This window comes from Octodon degus, unplaced genomic scaffold (genome assembly GCF_000260255.1).
Source record: "Octodon degus isolate 3935 unplaced genomic scaffold, OctDeg1.0 scaffold00097, whole genome shotgun sequence".
Classification (NCBI taxonomy): domain Eukaryota; kingdom Metazoa; phylum Chordata; class Mammalia; order Rodentia; family Octodontidae; genus Octodon; species Octodon degus.
The window spans coordinates 6582008-6589087 of NW_004524673.1; positions in this window are offsets into that span (position 1 = coordinate 6582008).

Consider the following 7080-nt stretch of genomic DNA (forward strand, 5'->3'; position numbering starts at 1 on the left):
TGAAAACTAGCTGTTTGTACAAGCTGATACTATTTATAAATTGTGTGTTTTACAATTTTAACAGCTTGAATCTCACCAAATTTCATCTATTTGGAATATCTTTATGAAGGTTAGAAACTTACATTCCCAAGTTTTAAAATGTGCACATATGACAATTTTAACTTCTCCAGCGATTAAATCATGTAATTATGGGAAAATATGCAGAGACTTACTCTCAAAATAGCTAGTCTCTTTAAAAAAAGCACACACACAATTATTCATTCATGGATAAATGTACCTTGAAAGACAATTAATGTTATTGTAAAAATATATATTTGATATAGGGGGGTTTTTTGTTTGTTTGTTTTGTTTTTTTGTTTTTTTAGGGAAGGGTCTACAGGGTGTTCAGGGTCTCACTACCTGATCGCACTCGTAGTGATCCTCCTGTTTACAGCCTCCCAAGAGCTGGGATTGCAGGTGTGCACCACTCCGCCCAGTCTCAATTGCCCTCTCAGCACGCTCCGGGGGCGGGGCCTGCATGGCCAGCCAGGGATGGGACCCTGGCGGCTCTTTAATTCGCTGAGCTATTTGGCAGGCCCTTGATAGATATTCTACTGAGCAGCACTTATTACCACAGTACATGTCAGTACATTTGAATGGGTACCTTTTTAAAAAATTAAACAATGTAGATGTGTAATTAACTTTTTTCACTCTGCAGGTTATTTTCAAAACATTCTAGCGGCTGCTTTCTACTGTACCACGAGGCACTATGAAAGTGCTGCTACTTCAGGTTGCAGCTTATCGTTTTGAAAAGCACTCTCCACTTTGTTCACTTAGAGACAGCGCTTCTCCATGCCCCAGCGGTGATCCAGAGACCCAGGCTGCTGTTCCAAATCAGCTTCCTGAATCCAAAGCCAGCACAGCTCTGCTTCCAGATGACCTGGAAAGGCTAACCAGGAAACAGACACCAGGGCAGACACTCCAGATCAGAGTGACACAGGATAATTTGAAGGACATTTCTTGCTACCAGGTGTATATTTAACACTTACTCTGGGTATCTTATAGGAACCTCAGCACTGACACATGAATGGTGTCTTAGTTACTTTTCTCATTTCTGGCACAAAAATACCTGACACTCACAAATTAAGGGAAGAAAGATGTATTTACCTCACAGTTTGTAAAGATTTTAGTCCATAGTTGGCTAGTCCAAGGCAGGGAGAAATGGCAGAGGGGCAATGAAGAGGAGAACTAGTTCATGGTGTGGCAGGCAGAAGGCAATTAGAAGCAAGTAGCAGCATCTCCAGCAGCAACCCTGCCTCTGCCTTTAATCTCTGCCAGGCTATCAGCCTTTTGGCTGGTAACAACCACACCTAAGTTAAGCCTTCCCTTATCTATCCTCTCATCCCAGCATCCCACCCTTAATTCGAGCAAGACACACTAATCCAGTTACCTTCAAAACTTGCCATCTGTGAGTGTATGAAGTTTTAGAAGGACATCTAGATACATTTTGTCCTTGAAAGATTCATGCACATCTCTTTGTGCAAAATTCCATCTCCAAGAGTTGCCAAAGTCCTAAAAGTTTCAAAACTGTGGAAGAATCCAAGACCACAATCTCCTCTGAGGGCCAGCAAGATAGATCAACAGACTAAATACCTGCTTAGGCAAGAGCAGGGACCTGGGTTTGATCCCTGGCACCACATGCTGCTCTGGCCCACCCCCAGGAATGCTGAGCCAGCGACTGAGTCCTGATATGGTGCCACTTACCCATAATCCCAGCACTGGGGAGACTGAAAACAGGAGGATCATTATGAATCCAAACTGTGTAGTGAGACTCTGTACCAAACACATAAAATTAAATTAAATTTTAAAAACACAACAAAATCTCCTCTGATATTTAAGGCAAACTCTTAGCTTTGAGCCCCTATAGAAATGAAGAGAAAGTTAAACCCAACAGATAATGGCACAAAATAACATTTCCATTACAAGTAGGACTCTATAAAGGAATGGGACTAAAGCAATTCCAAAATCCAACAGGGAAAACACTGAGTCCCATTGTTCTATATCCAGCATCTGGGCAATCTGTGGCAAGATGTAAACTCTGATGGACTCTACCTCTATGGCACTGTGGGTGGTTGTAGCTCTCATGGCTTCTCTTTTGGGCCAGCTCTGCTCAGTCCTTGTAGCTTCGCTTATGACACATTCTTGGCTTCTTCAGCCTTGGGGATCTCTATGGCACTCTTAGCTTCACGCTGAACTTCACACACTGCCCTTGCAGGGGAACACTGCCTGGCCCTGAGGCCTTTTGAAATCTGGATGAAAGCCTTCTTGAACTGACAACTCTTTTGTTATGTGTGCATATAAAACTAGCACCATGTGGATGACACCAAGTTCTGCCACCTCTGGAGTATTACCCAGGATTCCTTCTCTCTTGATTGTAGGGTTCAAGTGACTATGAAACAATCCTGAGGAGCAACTTCCCTCAGCAATTGTCATTCTGGAACTTGGTGCTCTGGGGCTATCTCCTCAAAGCAAATTCCTTCATCTTTGCAATTTTTAGTCTTTAAAGAATGAAGTTTTGCTTATTCTAGTGATGTCCTCAAGTTGTCTTTTTTATTGTCCCTTTTTAAAATAGTTGGCATTTTTTCCATAGTCTTTTCAGCAACAAATTTCTCCTCTGTTCCAACTCTACAGGCTTTAACTTTACCAAAGATTTTCTTATGGCCAAACTCTAAACTTTTAAAATTCTATAGGACCTTTTGCTCTTGACTAACAACATAGATCTGGCTAAACTCCCTCAGTATTAGCCATGCCACTATCTCAACATTAGACTGCCTTAAAATCTCTTTGCCAGATTAATTAAACTATTAGCTCCCTTCACAGTCTCAGGCCAGGTTGCTGAACAAGAGCAAATTTATTGCCAAAGCATAACACACATGTTTTGGAGTCCAACAACCAACATAATCCTTGTTCCTAACTGAAACCTGAGCCTTATCTTTATTGGTAGCATTCCTATCAGGATTGTGGTCTTCTGAGCGCTAACCATAATCTCCCATCAAGCTCAATGTGGCTGCTTCTTCAAACCTTCCCTAATTTTTTCCACAAGCCAATTTTAGAGCTTACTGAAGCACATGACTAGGTAGTGTCACAGCAACAGCCTCACTCCTGGTACAAAAATCTGCTTTAGTTACTTTTCTTGTTGCTGGCACAAAATACCTGATACTTAACAAACTGAAGTGGGAAAACTTTATTTCCTTCACAGGTTGGAAGGGTTTCAGTCCATAGTTGGCTGGCTCCAAGGCAGGGCAACGTGGCAGAAGAGCATCGAAGAGGAGAGACAGCGCATGGCAGGGTGAGGCAGGCAGAATGCAGCAAAGCAGGGAGGCTACAGTCTACTTTTCCCTCTTATCTCCTCCAGGCTTCTCACCTTTTGGGGGTGCCACTCACATCCAAGCTGGCTCTTCCCATTTTCCATACCCAAACTATGCGAAACCAATCTAAATTAGTAATCTCACACCCTTAATTCTAGCATCACACCCTTAATCCCAGTGTTACGCACTATAATTTGAGCTACCTCTGAAAAGCTCCACCTATAACTGTGTGAGGTTTTGAGGACACATCTCAGTGGAAGCCATAACACATAGGCTGAATGTGAATAGAATAAGGAGGACATGGGGATTAGTTCCCAAGGTCTCGGGGTATGTGGTGATGAAGGTAAGCACTGGCACATCTCAGCTTTCCTCTTTACTCCCCTAGGTAGGCCTGGCCAGCTGCCTCTTCCTGTAGTTGCTTTAATTATGCGCCTATCTTTTAAGGAAGGAAATCAACATCCTTTTCCCCAAGATTTGGCTTCATGAGCCAAATCTTCACCCTTGTATCTTTCCTCTCACACCTTTGGATTCTTCTAACTCAAATATGTTTAATATCTCTCATATTAGAAATAAAACAACATACTTGAGTGTATTTATGCTTTGGCCTACCTCCCTACTTTTTCATCCTCTGTTCATAAGCAAAATTCTCAACAAAAAAATGATATGCACTGTCTCTTGTGTTTTTCTCATGCTTCATTTCCTTTTCATTGGAGTTTGATGTCCCTCCCACCTACTCTGAAAAATGCTTCCAAAGAGGTCACCAAATATCAAATGATATGTCACAGGTATAATTTTTATTTTACATATTGACACACTTAATTCCTTTGTCTTCAGGCTTCTCCACATCTCCAGAGCACCCTTTTGTCCTGGCTTCTTCTTCTTCAGCTCCTTCACTCGTTCTAGCCTTCTTTTGTTCATACTAATTATAGTTGTGTTATAAAAACTCAGCTATACCCATAAGCTCAAGTTTCAACGTTTGGCGAATACATTCATGTCTCTGATCTATGTCTGAAGCTTTAGGCATTCCCCACATACTACTGAACATCTCTCAGAAACTGGAGTCATTTTGTTTTAACTAAATGATAAAAATTCTCATCATTTCTTCACATTTTTCGCATTCTTTCCACCTATCCTAGGTTTCTCTCTATCTTCTCCCTCTCTATTTCTCTTCTCCCTTGTTCACACAAGCTAGTCATGGTACAGTCCTGCTGGAGGTGGGGAGAATTCTATCTAGATTTTTTTTCTTGTTGTTTCAATTTGATGAGTGGTGTTGACAATAGAGATTGAACACAGAGCCTTGGTTCTGAGCTACGTCCCTAGCCCCTGTACTTTGTTTTGAGACACAGTATTGCTAAATTGCTCCGCCTGGGCTTGAACTCTTAATCCTCCTGCTTCAGCTTCCAAGAGTTCTAGGAGCATAGGCATGATCCAACAAGGCCAACTGGTAGCCAGAGTTTTTAAAACAGGAAATTGAATTTAAGGAATGTGAAACTTCTAATTGTTGCCTTCTCTGTTCTTGTAAGCTCCACATTCTCATCTTTCCCATTTGAGTCTTAGGCTAAATACTTCACGGTTGTAGAAGCTTCAAGGCATTCAGTGTGCACAGCACCATAGCTGCTTTCTACTCCCTGAAAACAGCAGCATCGTGTTCCCCTCATCTCAGTTGCTATTTCTTTAATTAAATTTTAGTTTTGTAGCAGTGAAACATAGAGGAATGCTTGGAGATATATCTCTTCCCATCCTCTTCATTCTTTTTCATCATATCTTTATTAATTTTAGATTGACCTCTCTGGTATTTCCTTTCTTTTGGGAAAGTAAGTGCATGAAACACACACACACACACACACACCCAGTCACATGTGTGCACACACACACACAGAGTGAGGCTTCCCCAGACTTTCCAGTTTCCTCCTAGTAATTTTACGGTTGCTTGTTGTACATATAGGTTACTGATCCACTGGCATTTATTATGCTGCCTGGGACGTTTTCTGCTTTGTTCTTTTTTTTTTTTTTTTTTTTTTTTTGCATTTTAGGGAAGGATCTACAGGGTGTTCAGGGTCTCACTACTAGATCAGACTCATAGTGATCCACCTGTTTACAGCCTCCAGGGGCTGGGATTATAGGCACACACCACCATGCCCTGTCTCAATAGTCATCTCAGCACTCCCCAGGGGCAGGGTCGTCACAGCAGGCCCTGAGATCGAATCCCCAGCCCCTGCACCTGCTTGCAGGTGCTTTAATCTGTTAAGGGGACTGCATTTAGGCCCTTGTGCTTAGCAGGCAAGTGCTTATTCTACTGAGTTATCTCCCCTGCCTCTTGCATGGGATGTATTGATTCAATTTCATTTTCAAGTGACTTTTCTTGAATTATATTTATTATATTTATTAGAAATTTCCATCTCATTAATTATAAAATGCACCATCTCTATTTTATAGCATATAGCTATATGTGCTTATATCTGTTTCTGAACTTTATAATTTGGTTCCACTGTTCATATTGTTTTAAATATAAGTTTTAAAAGATTTTTGAGAGTCACACAAAATTAAGAGGAAGGCATAGAGACTTCCCATATACAGCTCTTGCAAAGCCACCCTTATTATCACCACCCCTGAGTGTTACATTTATTATAGTCTGTACCTCCACACTGACACATTACCACCCAAAGCACATGATAAACTTCAGTCTGGAGGGTGTGTATCTTCTGGGTTTGGTCCTTGTGCTTGCCAGGCAGGTACTTCAATTGTAGAGCTATCTCCTGAGCCCCTATTTTGTATTCTTTAAAAAATACCTGATGACATACATCCACCAGTATGATATAGATAGTACATCCACAGCCCTAGAAATCCTTTCCACTATACTCGTCCAGCCCTTCTTTCTCCTCTGCCTTCCCCAGACCTCTGGCAACCATTGTTCTTTTTACTATCTCTGTAGTTTCTCCTTTCCCAAAGCATGGACATTATTGTTTGAATATTCCAATATGCCAGTTATAAATTTATACGAAAAGTGTTTATCACATCACATGAGACCGTGGGGTTACACAATGTCACAGAACCACTGTCAGAGCCCACCTTCTCTGCTGAAGTGTCTTTCCCACACAGGTCAGATCCATGCCCAGTCACACCAGGCTGAAACTGACTGGCATAGTTGTGTTTATGAAACTACTGGAGCCCAGCTTTCTGTTTGGCACTCCTATTTTTAATTATACACTTGAAGTCTTGCCTATTGTAGATAATTTTGAGTATTTTATAGCTTTTTCCAAAGTAAACCTTAGATATAATTTAACTTTAATCATATCATTTTCCTTGTTGTATGCACATCTTGATTCTTGCATTAAGTTACTCCGAGTCTCCCAAATCAGTTTTGCTGCTGACATTAGGAATCAGTGGTCTATGTTCAGACACTGATCTCTGTCTTCTTTCATGGTCTCTGACTTCATCCTATAGTCAATTGTCTGCCAGTTCCCATCCTGTACCTGCACTTCTGTATCCCTTTACCCAAAGCCCAGATTTCTTGGTGCTGATTACATGTTTTATTACAGCTTTATCCCATGAACATTTTGATCAGCGGTGGGTTTCTTTGGCCTGATTCCTGCATTCTCCTTTATGTCCTCACTGAGTTTTGTGACCCACCAAAGAACAGTTTCTAAGACTTGGTTATATTTTAAGTTATTTCTAGGCACATGAGTGGGGAGGTTCTGTAAGAGCTCAAGTTTCCTGCAGTAGAACACTCCCT